Source organism: Macrobrachium rosenbergii, chromosome 55, assembly GCF_040412425.1.
Source record: "Macrobrachium rosenbergii isolate ZJJX-2024 chromosome 55, ASM4041242v1, whole genome shotgun sequence".
Lineage (NCBI taxonomy): Eukaryota > Metazoa > Arthropoda > Malacostraca > Decapoda > Palaemonidae > Macrobrachium > Macrobrachium rosenbergii.
The window spans coordinates 71,617,663-71,628,954 of NC_089795.1; the positions used below are offsets into that span (position 1 = coordinate 71,617,663).

Sequence of the window (11,292 nt, forward strand, 5' to 3'; positions counted from 1 at the left end):
TCAAATGAAGATTGAAAGTGGCAGCATCATCCCTGAATGTCTTGTAAGTTTAATTGAAATCTATATGAATGAGACTTTGCTTGGGCGAGTGAAATCCAAAGGCTTTCGTAACAGATTAAGTCTATATAAGTTTACGCTTGGTTATAAACCATATATATATGCTAGTTAGTTTTTAAATGAAAATAAATATTCATTATGGCGAACTAACGTAAAACAAGAGTAGGCCTAAGTCTATTCATGATTATGCATCATATATGTAATTCATTTCTAAAATGAGAACAAAATAATATTTCACTTTCTGTGGAAAAAATTAAATAATATTAGACTATGTATGTTTATTCACTGCTCACATCCCCTGTAGGGAAATACTGCCATCAGTGCACTTCATACGGTGCACTGTAGACATTACTTAAGGTTCTTTGCAGGGTCCCTTTGGCCCCTAGCTGCAACCCCTTTCATTCCTTTTACTGTACCTCCGTTCATATCTTCCTTCTTCCATCTTCCTTTCCACCCTCTCCTAACAACTGATTCATAGTGCACCTGAGAGGTTTTCCTCCTGTTACACAATTTAAACCTCTTACAATTACTAACTTAACAATTATTTTGCCATGGAACTCTTCCTTCCTTCATAAAATATTCAAGTAAACATTATGAAAGTCTTTGGGGCAAATTCAAAGTTTTAACAAATTGACATGGGAGTACCGAATGGTTTTTTTCAACTGCTCTTTCACTGGACGTCTTCTTGACGTTTAAGAATTTTTTATGCTACCAACAAGCCAATTACAGCCAGAGAATTGTCTGTTGACGCAATGGCTGCTACGGAGGACTGAGGAAAAACACTGCATCGTTAGTCGTGAAGGTTTCCCTGTACAGTTTTAACTGCGCATGTATAACAACGTTAGTGGCGGCCTAAATACAGGTAGCCCAAGAGCTCAAAGCCAATTGTACGTGATTGAGATCTTCAAGAGAAATGTAATGCACAAGTGTGGTGAGGCATGGGGAGGCTGCCACTTCAGATAAAAATGCTGCCGAGAATTATGTTAAGTTCAAGGGCTATGCAGAGATTAAAGGTTTTGTTCCCCAACAAGCGTGCAATTATGATAAGACAAGCTTGTTTTGGAAGAAAATATCAAACAGGACCCATATTATTCAGGATGAGACGTTACTGCCACGACACAAGCCAACGAAGAATAGGCTAACTCTTTTGCTCTGTGACAAAGCAAGTAAGGACCAAAAACTGAAGCCTCTGTTTGCCTACTACACAGAAAACCAAGGGTTTCTGAGAAAAATATTGTAATGGAAAATAAATTAAATGTGACATTGATGGCTAACTGTACAGCTAGGGTAAAGAAGCAATTTTATTTTTCATTGAGTGGGTGAAAGAAGTGGTTGACCTTATCCTCATAATATACCTCGAGGAGGAACAATTGCCTTTGAAGACCCTCCTTGTGATGGACAGCACTCCTGCTTATCCTCCAGACTGGGAGACCAAGTTGCTGCAGGAGTTTAACTTTATAAGGGTGAGATTCTTGCCCTACCACAACTCCTCACATTCAGCCCATGAACCAGCAGGTCATCTCTCTAATTTCAAGAAGCTCTGCGCCAAAGCACTATTTTAGAGGTGCTTTGAAGTGACCACTGATACAGAGCTGACCCTCAGAAAGTTCTGAAAGGACCATTTTAACATCCTCCACTTTGTAAACCTTATAGACAAAGTCTGGCAGGAAGTCTCTTACTGAACCCCGAACTCTGCCTGAAGGAAACAGTGGCCAGATGCTGCAACTGGAAGGGACTTCAAAGGCTGTGAGGCTGAGTCTGTTGTCGAGGATACTGTGTATCTAGACAAGTCCATGGGCATGAAGGTCAGTGATGATGTGGAGCCAGTGAAGCAGCACAATGAAGAACTCACCATGAAAGAACTGCAGGACCCACAGAGGGAGCAGCAACAAGCAGAAGCTGAGGAACTGTTATTCAGAGGAGGAGGATGGAAGGGAGGATGTCACCTAACTCATTATCCAAAAGAAATGTGTGCAAAAAGGGGGAAATGCAATATTTCATTGAAAAATGTCACCCAGATACAGATGTAGCAAGCCAAGGTACAAACCCTCTAAATGACAATGCAATGTCTCACTTCAGACATTTTAAAACACGGTTAAACCCTGGTAACATTAGAAAGGTTTTAGTGAGACAAAAACTTGATGAATCTGTAGAAGAAAGCACCACAAAGGGACAGAGAATAGAAACAGTCCCAGAAGCACAGCTGCCAGCCACTTTTAAGGAAGGGGGCTCCCCTTCACCTCCTCCTCTTCACTTTCCTCAACGCCTTCCACATAAGCCAACAACTCTCCTAAGTACAGGTAAAGTGAGAATAAATTTATATCTACTTCACCTATGTTTATATTGTTTGGGATTTTTGTATGAGTTCTGCAAGCTAGGCTTGTTAAATCTGATTGAAATTGCTTGTATCTGTTATATTTTCAGCATCTGGAGTCGGTTAATTCAATTAACATTACTGTTTATCACTGTATGTAAGTCAAAGGCCCAAGTTTGAACCCTTTCTTTGGTAGATACACTTATCAACTGTAATTCCCTTGGACGTAAATTATGCACATGGTATAGTGAATCCAATATTAAATATTTGTGGCTAAGTAATTGTGAATATATTAGTATTTTTGAATATAAGAAATCATCCATGTATAGGTGATAATATTCATAATTATTCAATAAAGAAAAAGCACAAATAGGTAAGGAGGCAACAAACTACCAAGGGAACAATCAGCAAATCTTAAGAGGGCCAGGAAAGTGCTGACACTTCAGAAGATGCTAGAAAGATGCTAGTCTATGACCCTGTGTCATGGGCAAGTATGCCATAGCACAGTCTACCTTGAAGGATATCAAGAAAGCCAAGGACAAGCTGAAAAAGTAGGCAACTGACTTTGGGAAGAAGACTTTCAGGTGGGAGGCCCACAAGTCATGGCCTAGTCCTGCCATGAGGAGATTGAGCACTCAATCGTGATCTAGTTTTGTCAGCATAAGTTTCCGTGGTGCTGAGTTGAAGGATGCTGCTACAAAGCTTGCAGGTCTGCGTAGGTTGTAGACTATACAGCATCACTGGGTTGGCTGGTTCAGTTCAAAATTCAACATTAGCTTTCCAACATGAAAACACATGGTAAAGCCTTGGGTGCTCCCAATGAAGGAATAGAGGAATTTTGACAAACATCGAAAGACTTTCTGGAAAAGGAAGGCATTGTTTTGAGTCAAATCTATGACGTTGATGAAACTGGTCTACTCTATTGCTCCTTGCCCACTATAGCTTGGCAGGCAAAAATGAAAAGAATCTACCTGGTAAAAAGCTTTCGACATAATATGTCTGCTTTGTTATGTGCAAATGATTCTGGTATCCATCATTACAAACCACTCATAGTCAGACATGCAAAGGAACTCCGTGTTCTGAGTGGGATGATGGATAGTCTCCAGGTAATTCAGTACATTCAGTAGAGTCTTGCCGTTTGATCATCTCTGATTGGTTTCACCACTTTTGTAAGGAGGTTATCCACCATCAGACACACTCTTGGCACTGCTAGACTTAAGAAGGCTTTATTTCTTATCCACAACACACCTGCTCATCCTACTGGAACCCAGGTGGTTGGTGACAAAGGCTGTGCAGGTATTATGGTTTTTTGCCTCCTAATACAACCGTACATGTACATCCGATGGACCAAGGTGTTATGGCTACAATGAAACAGCTGTACCAGAGGAAGCTCCTGGAGGAGATAATGGCTGTGTTTAAGGAGGCAGAGGAGGAGAAAAGCAAAACTTACATACATGGGAAGGAGCAGACTCTGGAGAATCTAATAAAGTATTCATCAAAGTCAGCTATTTACAACTTTACAGATGCTTGGAAGGCTGTCACCATGCAGACCTTGGAGCTGGCATGGATCCATCTCTTGAAAGGGGAAGAAGACCTGATCAGCTTCCAAGATTTCGTTGTCAATGACTTTCATGATCAACTCGTGAAGGGAGGCAACAAAGTTCCACAGGATGATGTACGAGAATGGCTGGATGACGATGATGGTGATCATGGCTTCCAGCTAATGTCCTGCATCTGTTGCAATTACTGCTAGTGAGATGGAGGGAATTCCCTGAAGATGACAAAGACACCAACATTCCTAAAGCACACCTGTCCCCAGCCTACATAGAATTCATCAAGCTGATGGAGAACTCCAACACTGACTGCAGTTGTTTTACAAAGGCCTTGGGGTTTGCTAAAGCTGCTCGAAAAATGTTGCAGCTGGTGATTGCAAAGCAGAATCATCATTCATTTTGTCAGTGTACTGTAAACACAAGCAAGTTTTTCTAGTCTGGCCCACATAAGCAGTTTTCGCATTGCTCACAGGTAAGAGAGAGTGTGTGCGTGTTTGGTTTTTATCTTGTGTGGAATTCTGACCAGATATTCTCTGTTATTTATTAGCATATACAGTATACAGGGACAAAATATGAAGAAAACTGGTATGACCCTAATTTTACATCTGCAGTGTTCTTTTTACCATAACCACAAATTTCCAATTAGTGCAAGGACCTTGGTTGTACAGGATAATCAAGGAAATACTGTTAATTGCTATTCTGTGACTGAAAAACATAAAAATTATCGAACAGCCAGGGACATAAAGCTTGTAGTCCCATACTCTTTACTCATTTTGAAAAAGCTCTTAATAATATCTTTGTAGATGGAGTGATGCAAAAGTCAGTAAAGGAGCAACAGATGTTGTTGCAAAGTGTTGAGATAAGAAACCAGTTGTGACTGGAATAAGTAATGATTGATGAACATGATACTGTGCAATAGTAAAGTTATAAGGGTAAATGGAAATCAAGCAGATGGAGCAATGACTGTTCATATGGATGTGGGAGAGTAGAAGCAGTGGATTTATATAAAATATATAATAGTAGAATGAGGGAAGAGACAAGGTGAGACAACAATGGATAGCCATGTCTGCATAAAAAGACTATGAAAAGACCTGAATTGTCTATGAAAGCCAAAGTGGGAATGTATGAAAGAATTGTTGAGCTAACTCTCCTTTATGTATGTGAAATATGGATTTTAAAGGCCAATAAAAGAAAGTTGAAGTTGCTTAGTTGAAATGTTAGCACAGTATGTGCGGCATACAAAGAGTTAATAGCCTGAGAGATGGGAAGACACATAGTGGTGGTAAAAAAAGTTAGTTACCGCAAAAAGGTGAAGTAGATTAATTTGAGATGGTCTGGACATGTGGAAAAATTCAGTAGTGTTGGGGGAAGGGGGAAGGTGAGCAAGACCTTGAAAGGACTGGTTAGATACTGCAAAACAGGTACTTGAAAGAAAGTAGTGCAAGTGTGATGTACCATAAGGGTGAATGGCACAATGCACATATCAGGATTATACACACTACTGGTGAGTCATCTGTGTAGGTGTATGGAGCAGCAAATACTGTGGAAGTTTTTTTTAGGCTTCATCCGTGATACATTAGTTAAAGTATAACTCCATGACTTTTTTTGCTTTTCTCTGGTGCCACCCATTGTATATATATATATATATATATATATATATATATATATATATATATATATATATATATATACACATATATATATTTATATACTGTATGTGTATGTATATGTATATATATATATATATATATATATATATATATATATATATATATATATATATATATATATATATATATATATAATATATATATATATATATATATATATATATATAAAACAAGAAAAAGCACTCGCATAACGACAAACTACTTGGGTAACAATAGAAAAAAAATTTCACTAAAATAAAATAGATCAATAACCACTCCTTATGTCGATCTTGGAATGAAAACCTGATATCATACCCCAGTTGCAACCTTTTACTCACTAGCAACAGTATGTGAACGACACAAAGACTCTAACTGTGAGGGACCTGAGTTCATCTATGGGGTAAAGTGTTCATGTGTTCCAATGATTGGGCTAAACTCAAGTTGGAAGAACCGAAACTGATCGCCAAAACGCTATTGATACACATCTTTAGTTTATGATTATCATCTCCAAATGGATACCGGACTTGCCTAGGTTAGTTCATATAAGTAATAAACATCCTTTAACATCGCCGTAGGTGATTACATAAGCGACTAAACTGTTAATAAATACACTGACTAGTAAATAACCCTTTATTTAGTCAAAACCCTTTGTCAATCAAAGTTTAGGATAGGGCATAATATTCAAAATAAAAGACGATAACAATTGTATATATAATAAAGTTACTTTGCCTACAATTCCAGGCCTAAAATAAAGAGTTTCGAAAAGGTATATTTTACTATATTCAATTTTATGACTGATTTTAGCACCTGACGAAAGGCAACTTTAACGACTTGACATTTGTCTCCACTAAATATGTATTTTTGCCATTCTCATTAATGAACATCTTACACAACTCCCCCTCCCCCGCCCCTTCCACCATACTATAACAGTTGGTTTTAAAAGTTGATTTGTTATATTAATGTATTCAACCGGCATCAAAACTACACTGGTCACCATCAACGTGCTCTGAGAGTTCCTGGTGTTCATATTTAATATCTACTTTCATCCATGGTAAACTCACATTACTGTACTTAAATTGTCTGCAGTTGCATGCCGAACGAAGTCGATAACACTACAGTCATTCTGATGGCCTACGATTTTACAGTCACTTGGTTGCTTATTAGATTTCCATTCATATGAGTACAAAATGGGTAACTTTCTGTCATTCATGTGGAGAAAAACCATGAAACGAATAAGGAACCCATATAAAAAAACAAAGTTCTATAGACAAAGCAAAATTTCTGGAAAATGCCTTACCAATTTTCGATCTCATGAAGAGGCAAGATGGACTAATCGACTTTTCTTGGTTTTACTTTAGTAGGACTGAACCGACAATACCGTTAATTTACACACAAAAATGTCAACGGTCTCTGATAAAGTTGCTGGTCAGCCTCTCCAAATCAGCCAAAAATTCTCACATAGAAAACAACTTATGACTTAAATTGACAACTATACATGTAAGATTCCTTCATATAACAAAAACCGTACACTTGGAAATACTCTGAATATCATCCATCATAAGTAAGAACCATACTGTGAACTAATTATAATTAAAGTTTACTTTAATATTTAGTTGTGTTAGTGTCAGCAGCAGCTTTCAAAAATCAACAATAATAACAGGTAAAGATGTTGCTTTCATAATTTTTTTATTTACAACTTAGAATGAGATTACTGCATGACAAGCACTGAAATTTTACCCCATCCTCTCTAAGTGAAAGTCAACACCTTTAACTGGAGCCATTTCAGTCAACACTTACCAATGATCCTTCTGCAGCTCACATCTGGGAGTGAACTTCAATTTCGGAATGATGGTGTCCTAAACATTCTCTCTGTAAGGCATGGTTGGGAAGAGCTCAATTTACGCAAGATCTATATGAGCATCTCTACTAGACCTAATTCACTGCACACTAACCGCCTATCATAAACTAGCAAATTTCATTTTAGCATCTGATTTTTATTCCATGATGGATGTTAATATCCACTAACCAGCCGTAGTTCTGTATAGGCAAGCATACCTAATTATCAGTTTACTCATCAGAAAGTACAACAATGAAATATATACATATAACAATACAACATATTATATATAATTGTGTGTATATATATATATATATATATATATATATATATATATATATATATATATATATATATATATATATATATATATATATATAACCTTTTACATTACATTTTAAGATAAATTTCTAGTTCACCTAAAAATTCTTTACAAAATTAATCTGATAGGAAAATGTAATAACCTAACTTTGCCCTAACAAACTATATATCAGCATTCTCCAAACATCTATCGGTTAACATGACTTCCTGCTTTGGACACATGCAAAACGAGACAGCCAGCTCGATATGTGTACCTAAATTTAATGAGTGAGAAAATATTTCACATAAAATGACTTGAATACACTTTACTTTTGTATGATATAAACAATTTAGCAAATGTCTGGAATTCTAGTGTCACTGCCTCTCAGCTCATTCCAAAATTTGGTCATGACTAGATCAATGCACATCTCAAAGCTAAGTCAAAATGGGTAATATGTCAATATATGAGTTAGGTTAGGTAAGGAACGAATTTGGTCGTTAACAAATCCGTTGAAGCAAACCAAAAAAGCTAAAAGGGTTCAGGGCGAAATCTGGAGGTAAAATAAAAAAAGTTACCTGATATGAACGGGAGGAAAAACAGTCTAAACAAGAGTTCGTGAAAAATAAAATAATTCGATAGAGGCCTGAGATCTTTGGAATTAACGTACCGAGGAACAAACTATAAAGCTTAAGACAGGATTACAAGTTACGCTGGTTAGCCTAAACATGAGGTCATGAAGGTTCAAAACATAATTCGATAGACCTGATATTGTCTTAAATTACATACTTTGGCCTTGGCTACTAGCCTAAGCACAGAACATAATTCCGGGTCAAAGTAGTTGATACACTTAACGCCAAGCTGCGCTCTTGGTTTTTGATAATTGGACAAATTTCTTTGATGCACTGGGCATCACTATTGGTAGTCTAAGACTGCGCCCGGAACTACAATTAACAACAGCATCCTTCGCCATTACTTTAATTTGAAGTGAAACATGAACATCTTGGTGACACCTCTGGCCTAGGCCTACGTTAACATGGGGAAGCACAGGTTAGGCATTTTTTTCGTGGGTCATAAGTTTAATGTTGAATATTAAGAATGTCTTTAGAGTACTTATTAACACACACACAATATAAGTAATTAAGCCGTATCTAAGCAAAATCTGAATGGGAAAATTGCTAGCGGGCGGCACATCATCTTTCGTTGGATATAGCCCTAGCCTGGGATTCGTGAACTGTCACCTACCCTGGCCTATTGTAACTAACCTGCCGTCAAATTGTGATATTGCTTCTACATGCCTTTATGCTAACGGGTTAACCGAAGGTTTATGCAACACCAGTTTCAGCGGTTTTGAGAAGAAATGCGTAAAACAGCCGAAAATCACAAAAATATGCGCGCACGCATAATTCGTCACTTTACTCAAATTGACTGGGCGGTATGTGTTAGAAGAGCTCTGATTGGCTATTGCCCTTTCACCTGAGAATTGACTTCAGCTGACTGGAATTGGAATAAACAATTTAGGTCAAAGGTCTCTGGGTCCTATGTGTCATTCCCTTTAAGGGAAATCGAAAGTAAACGGGTTTTAAAGGTGTAACAGAAGAAAAACCTAGCACTAGTAGTTGAACTGTGAGACAATGTTTGGGAGAGGGTGGAAAACAAGATGGAAGAATGAGAATTGGAACGGAGGTACCACAGTACCAGAAGGGCCGATAGGTTCGCTGCAAACAACCATAAGTAATGCCTACAGACAGTGCACCGTGTGAGGTGCACTGATAGCCCTACCTCCCTAAGAAAGACTTCTGCTACGATAATGGGTAGTGAATATAGTCATCATCTTGGGTCAGCCTGGTTCTTCCCGAGTCACCGGGGGTCACCAGTGTAAGGACTGGGTTATGAGCGACATACTGGCTGGGTGTTAACTGGTTTATTGGTTGTTCCTACTGAGATAAATGTACTGTTGTTGTTTTAGATTTTAGCTGGCCTTGTGCCAGCACGAATACTCTTGCTTCTAGAGCAGCCCGTAACTATATATGTTGATGATGAATCTGTGAGATGGGTAGGTTAATGAAAACTTTATTATGATACATGAAAGTGATTTTGGTGGGGGTGAAAATTTTAAATGAAAAGGTTTAACAGGCAAGGTTGCAACCTCTTTGAACCCTAAGGTACCCATCAGATGAGGATAAATACGATAGCAGCGAGTGTTGGCTAGTTGGAGGCCAACAGATGGAAAAAGAAGAATTGAGTAGTAGGCACAGGTAGCTAGTATGCTAGTTCGAGGTGATCAAGCCATATTCTTGTCCAGTCCTAATTCTTGTGTCTGTATTTTGTGTATTTGTTGGGTGTTGATTGTGATGGATGGAATGATAGGGAGGGGTGCTTTTCTAAGTCAGTATTTAGGAGATGAATGGTATGGATTTATTTGTTGTCTGGTCGAGTCTGTTGGTCTAATTTAAGAATAGGGAAGGAGGGTGGGTGGTTTAAGGTATGGATTCTTTAGGTTATCTTGGTGGTGGGTAGGAGCATAGGGAAGCCTGCAAATTCATGGATGTTTGTCAGTATGTGCTTTGTTATTTGGGTAGCTGTTCTTTCATTACCTTCATAACTTGTTCTTAGCTGTTCTGTTTTCTGTACAGTCAAGGAAGGTAGTGTTCAGAGTGTTCTTCTGGGATTGTTTCACAGTACTTGCATGGTTGAGGATTGTCTACTATTCTTTGCCATGTGCACAGGTATCCTAGCCTTAGCTGATGGATTATGACTGCTAGGGCCCGTGACATGTCTTTGGTTATATTGTGTATAAATGTACAGAATCTTGAAGATGTTATTATTGACGCGTGCGAGCGGTAATGTAGCGTCTTCACACAGACCCAGGTAAAACGGACATAAAAGGTTCACATCTGTGTTTGTCGGCAGACAAACAGATGGCGGTATCAGAGACATGATTAACATACGGTGATGAAAACATACATCCAGTGGAAGGGTCAGGAAATTCTACATATGGCCAATTGCATTGAGATTCAAGACAGATTAATGGATACAATGCAATAGCATAATAAATGTGAAATGGAGAGACCTTTGGCGTCTTCACAAACAGAAACATACACACAGTTTGATACAGAAGATTGTTGAAACATTATGAGTACATGATTAGAATGCTTGCATGGCAATGCAAGTAGTGGTGATTGTACATACATTAAGACAACAATGCTTAAGGAGAAACAGGCGGAAATATTGTATGGTTGAAATCGCGTTCCTGTAGAGAAAGAAAACGAGACGCTCCTGTTTTGTCCTGTCGACTCCGATGATGACGATCGACGAACACACGCGTGTTTGGAAGAGACAGAGTCGGGGCTCTTACAAGTTCTCTTCCAGCCAAGAAATCCTGTATTATACTCTAGCAGCCTATACCAGGTATCTTATTTTTAAACATTTAATAACCAGGGAAAGATATTAACCATGCCCATTTTCTTTATCATCAACTTTTTTCAGATTTTTACTGTTGTCCAGTTTTTGTAAAAATGAATTGGAGCCGAGTCAAATTCGCTTTTGAGATTCATCAAAGCAGAATTTCAGTATGCCCGTGA

At 38.1% G+C, this 11,292-nt stretch overlaps 1 protein-coding gene across 1 annotated transcript in view; it reads right to left on the bottom strand.

Annotated features, from left to right (window-relative positions):
- The window catches only part of LOC136835393 (lachesin-like), a 570,016-nt gene extending 560,878 nt beyond the window's left edge, over positions 1-9,138 (bottom strand). Inside the window, exons 1-2 of the mRNA XM_067098880.1 lie at positions 8,974-9,138; positions 7,371-7,442 (exon numbers count right to left, since the gene is read on the bottom strand). The gene's annotated coding sequence lies outside the window, so the exon portion shown is untranslated. The remainder of the gene's footprint in view (positions 1-7,370; positions 7,443-8,973) is intronic.
- Positions 9,139-11,292: the final 2,154 nt, after the last annotated feature.